We start from the raw sequence: 17,565 nt of genomic DNA, 5'->3' as shown, positions 1-17,565 counted from the left end.
AAATTAGGCGTGGTAAAATCTGCAAGTGACTGTTTTAGGATTAGGGTTGTTATTCATGTTTGGGAAAACACTAAATTCATCCTGAATATCACAGATTTGATTCTGAAAAGAGAATTGAACATCTGCGATGCTGAAGTACACTGAATTCGGCACAAAAAATTCACTAAAAGCCACCCAATATGTATAATTATATACACATAACAGTAATTATGTATGTATAATTACGCACACAGCGCTTTAAAGTCAGCAGGGGTCTGTTTACATTTGTTAAATGTACAGATCTGGTACATAATTTGGCAATGTATTGTCACCAAAAAGACAAAGAAATCCCCCACAGCTGGGGATATGTAGTCAAAACATTAAAAATAAACAGTGTGGGGTTCCCCTTAATATTGTGATCAGACTCTTATCCAAGCATGCAGCTTGGGTGTTCAGGATAAAAGGAGGGCAACCCCCTTCCTGTACCATACCAGCCCACATAACTTTCATTATTGGGCGTAGCTTGCTGGGATGGAGTGGCAAAGCCTTCCCCCTTCCGAAGAACCCTCCACCCAAGGTTAAGAGACAAGGGCCTCTTCCTCCCGTGTATGCTTCAAAAAGGTGGTGGGTGGTAAAAAAGGACAGTGGGACTTATGTTGGAATTTAGAAGCCCCTTTAATAAGGGAGCAAGTTCAGGTTCAGCTTTGTGATGGATTCAATGGGAACCAATAGATGCCAACTGTTCCAGGTGTGTCGGGACAACCCTATATCTTGGGACCTCTGTCTCAGTGATGTTGTCTCAAGATCACAGCATCATTCCTATTTGAGTTACTAAAAAGAAGTATTAATTGAGGGGATTTGGCTGCATGCGAGCAGCTCCTGCATATTTGGAGGCAAGCCGCATTGGAAATCGGGTGTGTTCTTGGACATTGGACTGAAGGTTTATGTTTATTGAGTGTCCTACTTTAAGAGGCTCCTGGGGAGCTTAAGAAGGAAGATAGGTACATATAGGAACCTCTTGGTACCAGTTTTAACTCAACTTAACTCAAATACTTTACACACATCACTGTTTACTTAAAGTGTTTGTAAATCCTTACAAATACGCAGTGAAGGGACTGGCCTTGGATGATACACAGAGATTAAACAAATCCTTGTTGTACCTGCTTATTTGTAGTCTTCTCTCCTCTACATCCATTCAAAGTGCTGAATTTATAAATCTTGTCCAAGAGTTCAGAAAAAAAGGGGCAGAGAACTGAAATTACACACTGCAGAGTTCAACTGGGAGAGTTCTGAGAGCTGATTGGAGGGAAAAGACACTTCCCCCCTCCACACATCTCACAGGAACAGAGCTGAGGCTGTCAATCTGCTGGGGGTCCCTCCCCATCACTATTTTCTGTCAGGAAAACTTGTCAGAAGATATTTATACGGATAGCAGAGGAATGGAGCAGCAGACAGAAATGAGACTTAGTGCTCTGAATTGAAACACACTATAGAGGGATGTGCTTTGTTCATATTTTATATCTCAGGTTTACAACCACTTTACATGTACCCATATACAGTACATGTTAGAATCCTTGACTAAGCCAAGCCCATGGTTTGAATGTGCACTTCTGAAGAGTTTTTCTCAAGTTAGATAATGCTTAACTGAGTGCCCCAAATTTTGTTGAGATGAAAAATACAGGAAGGACTACAGTGCCTATGTTTAATTTCACTACCAGGAGTAGAGTTACAAGTCAGGAAAAGTCTGCATCTCTGCTAGTAAGTAGATAGTACTGGAAGAGCTTTCAGGGCACATGAGTATGAACACACTGCTGTCACTTCAATGGAAAAAAAAAATGATGTTCTGCTAGGTTAAAATAATATGTGTGGTAAAGTATTGCGCACTAAAGCACCACATATTTTTTCCTCCTAGTGCTATAGCTGCAATTAAAGTTTGGAAATCCCCTTTAAAACATCAGGCAGGCCTAAAGGAGAAGCAGAAACTATGAACGCAGAGGTAGTATTGGTGTGCAGTTTTCTGGCCTGCACAATTTAGAGGAAAGGGACATCTGCTTTTTCAATCTCAGAGTGGCTGTGCTATATAAGCCTACCTCTGTTACAGGGCCAGATACTCTGTGCACTGCCTTCATCTATGTGAGGCAGAGGGAACAGGAAGCAGAGGAGGAATACGAAGAGGAAAAGGATAAGGGTTGGGTTGGGGACCTGTTGGTGAGGAGCAGAAGAAGGAAATGGGGATAGCTCCAAGGGAGACATTTCACCCATCCCATACCTTGGAAGTTGTAAGAGTATAATGTGAGATTGTTGAGGATAGTGTTGTCCTCCATGATAGTATGGATTTGGGGTCCTCTACTGCCATTGAATTGCAGTAAATTGGTAATTTTACACTTAAATGCTTGGGTAAAGACCCCAAGATTTGGGGCTTGAAGATAAGGGGCTGCTATTGAGTGGCCACCCTATTGGATCCCAGATACAAGGGTAAAATGGCTGATCTGATGCCTCCATCCCAGAGTGAGCCCAAAACATGATACTTTGAAGAGGTGCTGTGTAAGAATGTTTTTGACACATTTTCTAATGGTGATCGGATCCCCTTTCATGGCCAAAGTTCCTCTTATCCTCTGATTCCTCAAAACAGGAGCATTGGTGGCGGTTGCCTCAGGAATTTTTTTCAAATCACAGCAGACAGGCCCAGCTTTAGGCGGCATTCACAGGCACCATATAAATCACCATTACTGACTACATTGGGTCTGGGCTGATGTGGACACTCCTAAAATTGAGGATATACAGCACAAAAATTGTAAAATTTTCTCCACGTGTTGCAACTATCATAACATGCAGTTAATGTTTGCAAATGTGTTTATCCCAAACCAAAAAGCTTATAACAAAAATACCAGGAAATGGTAATAAGAGATAACTACAGAATTACAAAACGTTTATTGAAGCACATTGCACTAAAAACAGGATGGATACCCCCAGACCAAGAATTCCCACTGTGTAATAAAAAAAAAATGCCAAGGTTGTCAATCCCCTTAAAATGTCACATATGGATCCATATTCAGAGAAACACAACAACAGGTGTTTAAATACTGCCATAGAATAATGTATCAACTAAGAATATCATCATGGAACATCCTGAAAGATATACTAAACACTGTATAAACCATGTAAGCAGCTAAAGGTGAGCAGAGATTAGAACAAGCAGCTGAACCTCTGCATATCCACGTTCGAACCAGAGACGTACCCATATGTCACTGGACTTTTGGTGGTTGTACCGGAGTGATGCCTGCAGCTGCAGGTATCATCCCAGTACTGATTTGTAGAGCCGGCTCTTTGGACAATTCAGAGCGGCTGCTAGATTGCTTGTAGAAACAGCAGGAGGGGACATACCCCCATCCAGCAGCCTTCTGCCGCTCCCTCGCAATCTCCCGTCTCACTGGGAATCCCAGCCAGACAGCCGAATATACCTGGAATCGGCTTTGGTTGGCTCTCCTTTGTTGTAAACTGGAAGCAATGACCTGACATCACTTCTGGTTTACTCAGAAACTTTGCGACATTTTTTAAAAATCTTTGAGACCCCAAATCCCTGCTCTGCACTTGAAAGCATTTGAAACAAGATCTGTGTTTTTGAATCAAAATAATATAATAGTGGTGAAGCGCTCAACTAAAATAATCAAAAAACTAGTGCAATACCTCCTTTGTAAATATACCCTGGTGATATAGTGATAAATGATACCTCTTAGACTAAAAATTATACAATGGTAACTGGTGCAATATCCTCATCACTGTATATTAAATCCCTAGTGATATTAGTGATAAACGATTATTATTAACCTATGCAAAAAGAGATACTCAAATACAATTAATCAGACCAATTTAAATAAAAATCAAGTAAGATAGTGATGCCACACTGTGCAAAAAAAGTGTTCAAATAATATCACTCCATGCTGCAATAGTGCTCTTCGTGAAATCTTGACGTGACTCCCCTCAATGATAGCCAAAATGCCCCCTCACCTTCCACATTCGACCCTTGCGGGTCACAGAGCTTTTTATATATAAATAAATCTCTGCCAGATTTATTCTCCTCCACTGCCTCCACCGACCATGATCCTCCTCCAGGCAGTAAGTAATACTCCAATAGCTCCCCTCAACAAACGGACTCTGCCAGATATAATTCTCCTCCACTGCCTTCACCGCTCAAGATCCTCCTCCAGGCAGTCAGTTACACTTCAATACCCCTCACAGAATGGACACAGACACAGGGCGCATATGGAAAACAAAATCACATCTCCATAGTGCAACACCGTTTAATGCACTTAATCGGTAAAATAGAACATTACACTCACATGTCCTTTCAGCAAAGTAAAGCAGTTCCCATGTAATATGGGTGTATACAGGTGTCCAAAGATGGCGTCCGAACCCGGAACTGGAAGTACGTCACCCCTATACGTCGACGCGTTGCGCCACGATCACGTGGCTTCTTCAGGATCCTGAAGAAGCCACGTGATCGTGGCGCAACGCGTCGACGTATGCGCCCTGTGTCTGTGTCCATTCTGTGAGGGGTATTGAAATGTAACTGACTGCCTGGAGGAGGATCTTGAGCGGTGAAGGCAGTGGAGGAGAATTATATCTGGCAGAGTCCGTTTGTTGAGGGGAGCTATTGGAGTATTACTTACTGCCTGGAGGAGGATCATGGTCGGTGGAGGCAGTGGAGGAGAATAAATCTGGCAGAGATTTATTTATATATAAAAAGCTCTGTGACCCGCAAGGGTCGAATGTGGAAGGTGAGGGGGCATTTTGGCTATCATTGAGGGGAGTCACGTCAAGATTTCACAAAGAGCACTATTGCAGCATGGAGTGATATTATTTGAACACTTTTTTTGCACAGTGTGGCATCACTATCTTACTTGATTTTTATTTAAATTGGTCTGATTAATTGTATTTGAGTATCTCTTTTTGCATAGGTTAATAATAACACTGTTCAACAGGTAAAAAGTTTTGGGCATAAAATTAGCTAATCTTACATATTTTGGGGTGCTGAAAACGAAAATGACCCTAAAAAATGTTGATTGGCTCTAGTTTCCATGATATATTCACCCATCTAATGACGTAAGCCATTCAAAATTATGATGCAACGTCAGCTGCATATTGCGCAATTGATACTGGTGACCAATAGAAAATTGCATGTATACTGAGATGATGCAATATTAGCCTTTAATTGCATCACTTCACTGCATAAAAGCTGCAGTATCTGTAGCTGATTGTAGTTCGACAGCGTCTTTACATTTCGTTTTATGCTTATATAGGCTACTCAGTAATGCCTCGAACTTGTGTGAATAAAGCAGATAATTTCTGCTATATCTGCAGTGAAATAACTTTTATCTCACAAAAAAGGAGGATAACAGGAATGATTAAGAAAGCCTACAACTTGTATTTTGGCTGCAAGATAGGAGATCAGGACAAGAGCTGGGCACCACATATATGCTGCAATTCTTGTGGGACGGCACTGGAGCAATGGTTGAATGGAAAAAAGGCATCTATGCCTTTCGCTGTGCCAATGATTTGGAGAGAGCCAACAGATCATGTTAGTAATTGTTACTTTTGTATGGTGCCTCCAATTGTAAAAGGGCTAAATAAGAAGAAAAAGTTATCTGTGCACTATCCAAATATTCCATCGGCAATACGTCCAGTTCCTCATGGAGAGGGGCTACCAATTCCTAAAGCACCAGAATCCTTCATGGTTGAGTCAAGTGAGGAAGAACCTGAAGCGTGTAGTCACGTGCAGTTGTAAGAGATAGCCCTTTCCTCGAATACAAGAGAAAAGCCAAGAGAAGCAAAACCGACACACACTGAAGACAAAACTAGTGAGAATCCTAAGTATTAAAATGATTCAACTTAGCTTATGGCTATAATTTTTCTTGGTAATCCTATGCAATATATTATGCCATTTAGGCTTTGTTATGTAGTCAATATCACTTGCTTTATATTTGTGGAAAGACATCTATCTATATAATTATTGTGCATTATGTAGTCATTACGCCTATAGTAGAAAACTTTCCGTTTACAGAAAAACTAGAGCCAATTGACAAATTTCATTGTTATATTTGAACTCAGAATGTGAAATTCATTAAGAAATGGATCCTTTTGTTTCCAAAACTGGCAAAAAATAAAAATTTGTTGAACAGTGTAATCGTTTATCACTAATATCACTAGGGATTTAATATACAGTGATGAGGATATTGCACCAGTTACCATTGTATAATTTTTAGTCTAAGAGGTATCATTTATCACTATATCACCAGGGTATATTTACAAAGGAGGTATTGCACTAGTTTTTTGATTATTTTAGTTGAGCGCTTCACCACTATTATATTATTTTGTTTCACACATCTTGCGGTATAGAGAATAGGTGATAGCAGCTTACTCACTAGGTTCTGTGGAGCGCAGGGGGATTTCTATATATGTGTTTTTGAATGCTTTCAGATTCTTAAAAATGGTGCCAAAAGCTTCTTTGTAAATCAGAAGTGATGTCAGGTCATCGCTTCTGGTTTACAATAAAGGAGAGCTGACCAAAGAAATTCCAGGTTTCTCATAGACCCAGATCCCTCGATAAAAATACCTGTCACGTATCTATTGCTGTCACAGGGGATATTTACATTCCTTGTGACAGCAATAAAAGTGATAAAAAAAAGTGACAATGTAAAAAATAAAATAATTAAAAAAATATAAGTGCCGCCCCCGTGCTCACGTGCAAAGGCAAATGCACGGCAATCGTCCCACACATGTGAGGTATCTAGACCTCCTCTGTAAAGCTAAAGTGGTAACCTGTAAAGGCTTTTAACCACCTTCCGCCCACCCTATAGTACAATGACAAGGTGGTTCTCTCGTTCTGATAGGACGTCATATGACGTCCTACCATTCTCACTGCGCATGCGCGGCTCAGAGTGGCGATCGCCGGTCCGCTGTTACCCTCGGACACAGTGTATCACGGAAAGAGCCGAAGATGTCTGCTCGGTCATGTGATCAGCTGTGTCCAATCACAGCTGATCACATGTAAACACGGAAATGCCGGTTATTGGCATTTCTCTCCTCTCGAGCTGTCACGCTGACAGCTTGAGAGAAGAGGAGAGCCGGTAATTGGCTTTCTGCGGAGGGGACATGTACACTGATCATCAGGGCACTGATGATCAGTGTGCCCTGATGTCAGTGTGACCCCAGAAGTGCCACCTGTCAGTGCCCATCAGTGCCAGTGCCCATCAGTGCCACGTGCCAGTGCCCATCAGTGCCACATCAATACCACATATCAGTGCATACCAGTGCACATCAATGCCACATATCAGTGCCCATCTGAGCTGCCTTTCAATGTCACCCATCAGTGCCAGTCAGTGCCACCTATCAATGCCAATCGGTGCCACCTATCAGTGCTGCCAATCAGTGCCACCCATCAGTGCCAGTCAGTGCCGCCTAACAGTGCCAGTCAGTGCCGCCTAACAGTGCCAGTCAGTGCTGCCTAACAGTGCCAGTCAGTGTCGCCTATCAGCGCCAGTCAGTGCTGCCTATCAGTGCCGCCTATCAGCGCCATATATCAGTGTCATGTATCAGTGTCATGTATCAGTGCTGCCTTTCAGTGCCCATCAGTGATGCCTGTCAATGCCCATCAGTGCAACCTACCAGTGCCTCCTCATCAGTGCCACCTATCAGTGTCCATCAGTGCAGCCTATCAGTGCCCATCACTGCAGCCTCATTAGCACACATCAGTGAAGGAGAATAATCACTTATTTACAAAATTGTATAACAAAAACTAAGAAAAAACTTTTTTTTTCAAAATTTTCAGTGGTTTTTGGTTTGTTTACGAAAAAATAAAAATCCCAGAGGTGATTAAATACCACCAAAAGAAAGCTCTATCTGTCTCAAAAAAATGATAAAAATTTAATATGGGTACAATGTTGCATGACCGCGCAATTGTCATTCAAAGTGTGACAGCGCTGAAAGCTGGAAATAGGCCTGGGCAGGAAGGGGGTATAAGTGCCCTGTAGGCTAGTGGTTAAAGAGTTGCCTATGTATAGTAACATTTTTGCCATTTGTCACAATTTTAAAGTGTTACATGTTTGGTATCTATTTACTCAGCATAACATCATCTTTTATATTTTACAAGAAATTGGGTTATGTATTGCCTGTTTTGCAATAAAATTTAAAAAGTGTATTTTTTCCCAAACATTGCATTTGAAAAACTCTGCCATGTGACATAAAAATGCAAAAAACACCAATTTATTCTCTAGGGCCTCTGCTTTAAAAAATATTGCAAAAATGTATGGGTTTCCAAGACATTTTCTAGCAAAAATACTGATTTTAAAATGTAATAAAAAGTGCCAGTTGATATAATATTGCTTGAAGGCTGAATCAAGTGCACATACAGCCTGAAAGTCTTGTGGGTCGCAAATTTATCCAATGCTGTGCACAGAAGTCTTATATCTGTCTTTATAAGCAACCTGTCAACAATGAATGTAGCTCTCTATGTATCCATTTATTACATGGAAAATCTCAGATAAACAGCACACAGTGAAAGCAAACGGCAATGAACGTATGAACAGGCAGGAACAGCAATGGCAGGATGGATGGACACAAGCCAGCAGGTAAGTAAGGTGAAACATATAGCAATAATCAGCTGATCTCAAGGCTTCTGCTGACAAGGCAATGCTAAAGTGCTGAGATACCCAGTCACTGCGTTACTTGTAATATTAATCACACTCGCTTGCAACACTGTAGCTCTCCCCTGTTATCAATAAGATAAAGAGTCCTGTGCCATAGAGCTGTGTATCAAGTTTTCATGTTCACTTTAATGCAGTCACACTGCAGGATTGATTTACTAAAACTGGAGATTGCAAAATCTTGTGCAACTCTGCCTAGAAACCAGTCAGCTTCCAGGTTTTATTGGCAAAGATTAATTGAACAAGCTGAAGTTAAAAGCTGATTGGCTGCCATGCACCGCTGCACCAGATTTTGCACTCTCCAGATTCTTAAATCGACCCCTGTGTGTCATGCTGATGTCTCTGCTAAGTATCAAGGGATGAACACCATGGGGTCTGTGCCATCTGCCCAAAACACTAAGAGCTATTGGTCCCATGTGCACACTGGGGATGGGGGGGGGGTACACTGACTGGTTATCTCCATGTGGACTTTGAGGACCCCATGAACTGTTGAGTGTGTAGGCTGGACAACTGTTTGATGTTTTGCTTAGTATGGTCTTGCCCTGCTGCGGAGTGTGCAGTCTTAGAGAGTCTTCAGCACAGCAGGAGGTTCTGTCTTGGAGAGTAGGAATTAGTCAAGTGTTCAATCTGAACCTAGATTTGGACCTAACTTTGGCTTTTCAGGTGTTCAGATGAATGCCTGAACTTTTGCCTCTTTGGCCCCCGAAAATCATATAATGATGCACCATTTCTATCACTGCTATATTTGACAATATCCCACTGTCACTGTTTGCTTGGGCAGCAGCAGGTGCTTGCATCCACTGCATCCTTAGGAACCTCTTGATATCACCAGGAATCCCTGCCCACGTAATCAAAGGGGTGGGAACAGCAGTGCCATGGCTACAGTATATTTGGTCAATGCTGTCACTACTATCCCTGTCCCTTCCCTTATATAGCTCAGGGAGTTGTCATTCGGCTATGAGGACCATCGGGATCAGTTGTGTGCACCGGGTCATGGGGTTTATTTTTTTCTTTGCAAATTGGTAGGCAGGGGTCATGGTAATTTACAATGAGGAGCATTTTTTGGGAGTGTTATATTTTTAATAAAGAACTTGTTAAACACTTGGTTGTCTTTATTTCTAGGTGATATTTTTTTTGAATGAGTGAATGAGTAGAAGTACTATGCACTCCATATTTATTCATGTGGAGACAGTATCTGGGGGCCTCATTATTTGCAAAGTATTTGCTTCCAGAATCTGTTAAGCTCCCTATCTGCAGACTCCCACAACCACTGGCCAGGCTTGTAGGGAAGGGGTCCTTGTCTTCATTAATATGGACACCCCTATGTTGAGAGCCTGTGGCCTGTATGGTTCTGGAGGGGGGTTACATGCACATCCTACCCCCCTTCCTGGCCGGGCAGGCTATATGCTTGAATTAAGGGTCTGATATAGATTTTAGGAGACATCACACTTTTGCACGACGGCCCCCCTAAAGCGGTAGTAAAATAAATTGGGCTCAAGGGCGGGTCAGTCATATTGTGCTAGTATGCAACATATATAGCACATTATGACAATGGATGGATGGCATACTCACACTTGTGGAGAGGAAGATCTGCCTGTTGCCTACAGACTAAAATATCAGCATCATCCTCCACTCCCACAAAAAAAATACCTGCCACCTCTCCTGGTCTATTCCCATACTCCAGCTCTGTAAAAGTGCCACACAATGTTTCCACAGCTGGACCTCAGCTAACAAATTTTTTATGTTTACTGCATGATAAGCTCTGAATTGCACCGCAAAGCTTGTGGCCTACTTCAATGCTCCAGCACTTTAAAGGTACCTCACAATGTTTTCACAGCTGGACATACACTGGGAGATTTCTAATATTTGCTGCAATGTAAATCCTTCCTTGTGCCTCAACATTTGCAGTCTTTTCCAGTGCTTCACCACTGTAAAGGTGTCATGCAATATTTCTGTAGCTAGACTTCAGCTGCAAAATGTGTAATGTTTTCTGCAGGCAAAATTGTGTGTTGTACCTCAGAGTTTGCAGCTTGTTTCAATGACCCAGCACTCAAAAATATTTGTGGCTATTGTCTCTCAAATATTCACTTTAGTGTTTTCTATGAGATAAAACTTGCCTTTTCACTTTCTAACCTGCTTCATCTATTCCTCTTATATTGTTGCCTAACCAAGCTGCTTACATACCGTCCAACGGCTGTACAATATTTGTGGCTATTGTCTCTTAAATAATACGCCCTAATGTTTATTTTAAGACCAAACCTGCCTTGTCTCTCCCTCTTATATTTTGGCCTTGCTAAAGTACTTACATACCATCCAACCACTCTACAATATTTGTGGCTATTTTCTCTCAAATGATACACTTTATGTTTATTGCAAGATAAAGCCTGACCTGTCTCTTTCTATTTGCAATCTATTCAAGAGCCCGCTTATTGCCCTGATGCTAGCCATTTTCTACAAAATACATACCTGAATGTATACTTTGAATTTTTTGGGAATAATTTGGGATAGAGAGATGGGAAGTGGTTTATGGAATACAATATTGCTGTCTGTAAAAAAAAGAATTGTTCAGTAATACCTCTTAAAGCCTAATGGCATCTTCCAAGCATGAAATTGGTGTTTTTCTCATGAGGTTGCATTAAAGGTAACCCCCACTGTACGGTATTTAAAAAAAATGTTAAATGGCAGTGCCCAGCTCAACTTTTTTTGACACTACTTTGCCTATTAGCTTCCAGACCAGAATTTAGTATCAAGAATAAATCCCCATAGACTTTAATGGAGCTCAGTGATGATCACAGGTTTAGCATACTTCAAGCAGGATTCACTGAACCCCCCACAACTGAACCCAGGCAGATTTGCTCCTCCATTTTTATAATAGGGGGGAAACCAGATATCTACCCAACTTACAGGTGAATGAATACAGATGTATATTAATGTCCCTTACCCCTTCCCACAATAAGTTAAAAGTTGAAACACACACATACACACACTATGAATTAATAATCTTTTATTCAAATAAAACACAAACACATACGGTACTTACTGGCTTGACCAAATTACTACAGCTGAAAATATGTCAGAGTCAGTGTGGCATATATAGTACAGCCAAATTTAAACACTATTTACTTTAATGGTGTTTAAATTTGGGTCCTTTTTTTTTTTCAGTCTATTCGACATGTTGTTTGAGCAACATTAATTAGGTTTACTCAAGGCCACGCCTGCTTTATCATAAAAATTATTACCAGCACTTTGGTAATTAAAATAATAATAATGAAAACAAACAAACGGCAATGTACAATAATTGATCCCTTAGAGACAGTCTGGGAAGCAACTTCTGAAATATCCAACTGTGAAATTATGTAAGGAACTATAGCCCGAGGCTTTGTACAGTTAAAAATCTTAAACTGCCCAGAAACAGTGTGAGAGAGAGACAGCTTAAAAAAATCCTTCAGTTTAAAATGCCTGCTGTTTTATTAAGGCGCACACACATTACCAAGCAAGTGTTAGTGCAAAAACACACTTTACATGCGCATTGTGGTGCATTGTCTTTCATTTTCAATGGCATCTCAGTGTGCATAAAATGAGTGAGCAAAAGATCAAGCCCCTTATTAAAAAAACTAACAGTCTCCATTTGTAAAAATTGTAAAAATTACTTAAATGGAACCCTAAAACCACTTTACCAACTTGCAGGATGTGACTACCTTACTGCATCCTTAGCAGGCAGTTAGCTAGTACATAAGACCTTAAAGCATAACTTTATACATAACAGTTTGATAACAATTAATGATCTTTAACAAAATTCCACATTAATAATTATGATACATGCTGTAAATCGCCTCCATTATTGCTCCTGTTTCTTCTTGCTGGAGGGCACCATTTTGTTGAAGCCCAGAGCAGTCTCAAAAACTAGATGTCATTTCCTTCAAATAAAATATGTACATATCCAGCCTTAATTGTATGTCTTAGCTAAGCTAGAGAAGAAGGCTTACAGAAGCTTTATAGTTCTGAAGTTCACAGGCTGCACTGCTGAGGTAAAAAGGAGAGAATACAAGGAGATAAGATAAGACACTATCCTTGTAAGTTTAAATCTTTTGTGTCTCCCTGGCAGCAGAGTTTGTCCTGTCACCTCTCCTGCTTTTTTCAGTGCACATAAAAGGAGTAAGCAAATGATCATGCCCCTTAGGGCATGCAAAAAGCCAGGCAGGTATTTTCTTTTCCCATGGATACGCATTTTGAGCCCAGTGAAAAGGACAACACATGCACGTGTGAATGAGCCCTAAAGGGAAACTGTAATATTTGTGGTCAATGTTATGTTAATATATTTTAAAGTTTACAAGTAGGCATGAGTGAAGTATTTTTTACAAAACAGATTTTGCTGCAAAATTACATTGATGTACAAACTTCTTTAAGCTGCTTAGGCTAACTTTATTTTTTTTAGTTTATTTGAAGTTTTTTTGGGGGGATGGTGGGGCAGGGGTGTTTTTAGAGAAGCATAGTTTATATAATTTAGTGGTCTTTGTGTTTTTCCTTTTTTTGTGTGCATTTGGTCATATACTGTTGCTTTAACTAATTCCTAACTAATTTTACATCAGTTTTCACAAATTTTTACCTTTCTAGCATCCTTGGATGGCCTAATTTCTTTGCCTGTGGAATAAGAGTTTGAGCAACGAGGAAGGAGAACTATGTTTCATCCAGTTCATTCTGACTGGATGCTGTGGGACATCTTCGGACATGACTGGACACTGGTAGGGTGACTATTTGTTAACAAATAATTAATAATTTGTGTTTGTAAAAACTACCATTTCTACCAAGGGACCAAGGGAGCCAGTAGGACCCCGGAAGCAGATTACCAGCTGATCTCATTAGCACATACATGCTGCACTGACCTCATTAAATACACACCCTTCAACCATCAACTATTTTTTCACAGCATCCTGGTATCTGTGCCTATGTGCATTTACCTGGCTACCCCAGCGTCTCTACAGATCGTCTCAGGCTGCATGCTAAACTCCCTGGGCCTCCAATGCAGCCCAAGGGACACCCCTGATGTAATGCAAGGGCCTGCTTGATTGAATACAGAGTGATTGGATAGATGGTGTGTCCTCCTATTATAAAGTTTTGGTAAATCTAAAGGAGATCATACAGAGATTCATCGCATCGTGCTGAATCGTGCTTGTGTTGTTGTTACACATTAAAGGCACTGCAAGTGAGGCATACACACCAAAACCTGTGATAACAGAAAGATTCTGGAGTTTTTCTGGGGCGATTGTTGTGTGTAGGACAACCCAGTCAAGTGAATGGGCTACACTATGTGTGACAAGTGAAAACGCTCCAAAACTGACTAAAACCCAACTTAAAGGTCTTTGTTGTAACCTTTGAGGATATATGAGAATTAATTACTTCACGGTGCAAGCAGCTACAGAGGTCAGTGATGTCTTGTATTAAAGCTATTTTACTGCATGTTAGAATTATGTATAAATTTGAATGTCCATAGGCTGGGCAAATGTGCACTTTTATACTTGAATGCATTAATATTCAATTAGAGACCACCTGCAAAAGTCACCAACTTTGCCAGCTTCTTGTCTCATCCCTCACTAATTATTACTGAAGTGACTGGTCAGAGTAACAAACCAATAGCAAAGTGCAGTAGGTGGGAGCAAAGGCTGATGAGCACAACAGCAACTGAATTCATATAACTTTTTTTCCATTTTAGAGAGAGAGGATTAGAACACCGTCAGACTTTTATTGCTGTCTGCATGACCGCTGTGTGTCTATTTGTCTTGGTGACTCTAATCATCAAAAGTGAAAAAAAAACCCCCAAGATTTGGGTGACCACCAGAACAGGAATAGAGGGCTAATCTTTCAATGGAGATACTAGTTTTGTGACCCTAAAGACTGCCAAAAAGTCCTCACTTTGAAAGGTGTGACAGTAGGCAGGTGAAATCACCTGGTTGCGTCCTGGATGGACGATACATTTGTCCAAGGTTCAGACTTTATGGGGATTTGTTCCACTAGAGGGAAGTGCTGAGTCCTTCAGCACGGAGGTAATGAGCCCAGCTGAGGGTACTGGGCTCATTAAGGCTGGTATAAAACTTCCCAGCTTGCTTAGGGAGTTGCTCCAATCTGAAACCAGATCTGGGCCTGAATTGACTGGGGAGCAAACATCTTATCTGGGTGCAGGGAGACAAAAGCCTGTATGGCTAGCCTCCAACCACTAGCAACTAGGTATAGCATCAGGCTGTACCTAGTGGGTAGCTAGGGAAAGCTGTTGGTGCAGTAAGCAGCCAAGTTGGCCAGGATTTAATTTGATGTTTCTTTTTGGTTTGACATTTTTTGTACATATTGTAAATAAACTGCACCTTTTTGTTTTTCACCTCCACTGTTGTTGTGCTGTGCCTGTCTTTTTGTGTTGTGCACCCATCCAGGGGGTAACACACACCCGCTGCTGAGCGAACCCTGTTACAAAGGATTTCCTAATGCTACCTGGCTATGGGACAGGAAGTGAAGAGAAATATCCCCAATGGGACAAAGATGGCAAAAACATTGACAAGGGTTATAACCCTTCCTTACTCTATCCAAAATAAAAAAAAACAGTTTTACCTTCAGTTCTACTTTAAGTGATTAATAACTACACAAGCTGTAACTATTTGAATTTCAAATGTGATTACTTTCTAAGCACACTTTTAAGGCTGACAACTTGTTTTTCTCTTTAAAGTTAAAATTCCTATCTTAACGGTCATCAGACCTGTGATCTCTAAACACAGAGTCCATTCTTCCACTGACAAATTGTGCCTCTCCTCTCCTTTTCCTGCTCTGACCTCTGCCCCCCCCCCCCACGTAGACACACACAGTGCTGACCCCACTGGCAGAGGGGAGGAGATGTTTAATTAGAAGTTCTGCTAATAGTCTGCTAGATTAATTTATACACTGCACGCAAAGCTTCTGGGACTTTTAATGGGTGTCTAATAAGGCATCAATTAGATATTTGCATAAATTTAATAAGGAGGCTGGCTGGCAGAATTCATATTGCCAGAATTGAAATGTGAACAGCGTCGTTTTCCTGTCCCAAGAGGACATGAGAGAAGGGAGGTAGAAAGAGACAAGGGGGTGTAATGCTAAGTAAAATCAATATATACAAAGAGAGGAGGAAAAAGTCGCTTAACACAGGAAAAAAAAAAAGAGACTGCATTAAAGGGAAACTCCGGTTCAACAGAAAAGCTGAGTGCAGTTTTAAAGCTGCTCAAAAAAAATGCAATATTCTACTAGAAGTTTAGATATAAATTACCTTTAGCTAATTTTTTGTTTATTATTTTGCAAGAAACAACATTTTTCCTCTATGCCCTATATGCCCCTTTGGCTCTCAATTTGCCATTAATGTGATAATAAATCATCAGTTATTTAAAGCACTTTCAGCAGCTGATTTGTTTACTAACGGAATATGCAGAATCTTTATCTTACAATCTTTGCCTGTTTCCCAGTTTAACCTGGTGCCAGGAGCGGACTGACCATTTGGAAACTCAGGCACTGTCTGAGGGCCCGGGGTCAGTAGGGGGCCCCATGAGTTGCCCCTGGTACCTTTTTTCATAGGCTTTTTTGAGTTTGGGCAAGGACACAGGGGCCCCATGATCCCCTATTGCCCGGAGGCCCCATGAGTTGTCAGTCTGGCTCTGGCTGGTGCCATGACCACTGCCTCAGGGTAGCTCCTTTCTCTTGCAGTATCTTATGGAGTCATCCTTTCATGCAGGACTACAGCTGTTTTGTGAAATAACCAGCACCAAAGAAAATAACACACAATCAATGTTGCTGCTCAAGAGATGAAAAAAAAATCAAAATACACGAAAATAATAGCGCAAACCAATTAAAATGACTTCAGGAATCAAACACCCATTTTGGAACTGCGATGAGATTTTCTGAACAAATCTCCGGATTACTTCAGTATTTTCTTAATCAATACTCAGGAAGTCATTTTCCACTTGGCAATCACCTGATTGAGGGAGCGTGAGTGATAACTTACACCATTTAGATGATTTTGAACACGTTGGGAATTATATTGTTTATATTATTTTATTGAAGTTTCTTTTGAAACACGAGACTTTCTTTATTTGGGACTTTTGTTTGATTTTTTGCTTTTTGTCTTTTCAATTGGTTAGGACTACAACTGTGTCTCCCTCCACTGTGTGCATCAATAGAAACACACAGCTCTTGCATTCAAGGCACTCCCCTGTTCCTCCCCTTCTCTGTTCCATGCTAACAGACTTGCTTCAGACTGCACTGTCCACAGTTAGAGAGATATTAAAGGTATTAAAAGAAAAACATTTTTGATACTTACCTGCTCTGTGCGGTGGTTTTGCACAGAGCAGCACCAATCTTTCTCTTCTGGGGTCCCTCCCAGTGCTCCTGGCCCCTCCCTCCAGCCAAGTGCCTCAACAACAATCAGCTTGCTAGGGGGCCTCCCAAGCCGCTGCTCTGCATGTCCAATCACTCACAGAGCAGCGACTCAGCGCCGCCCCCTCTCTCTCCTCATTGTCTTGCTGGCTGTGATTGACAGCAGAAGGAGCAAATGGCTCCTGCTGCTGTCTCAGCCAATGTGGAGGAAGAGTCCTTGGAGAGCAGAGGCTCTCATGCACATTGCTGGATCACGATAGGGCTCAGGTAAGTTTTAGGGGGGCTCCTGCACGTAGAATGCATAAAGGTAAAAAACCTTAAGCCTTTACAACCACTTTAACTTTTTCCCGTGAAGACTGAAAGTTCAGGGAAGCAATTCTGAGTGAGCAGGAGCCAGCAGCATTGAACAGCTGAAAACTGCAAGTGCTGGGGTAAGAATTTGAATCACTTGAGCACCCCTCTATAGCAGTTATACTGCTACAGGGTGCCCACCTGTGCAAAA

This window comes from Staurois parvus, unplaced genomic scaffold (assembly GCF_062004578.1).
Source record: "Staurois parvus isolate SC_StPar_1 unplaced genomic scaffold, SC_StPar_1.0 ptg000232l, whole genome shotgun sequence".
In the NCBI taxonomy this organism is placed as follows: domain Eukaryota; kingdom Metazoa; phylum Chordata; class Amphibia; order Anura; family Ranidae; genus Staurois; species Staurois parvus.
Note: the sequence above shows the minus strand (reverse complement) of the source record.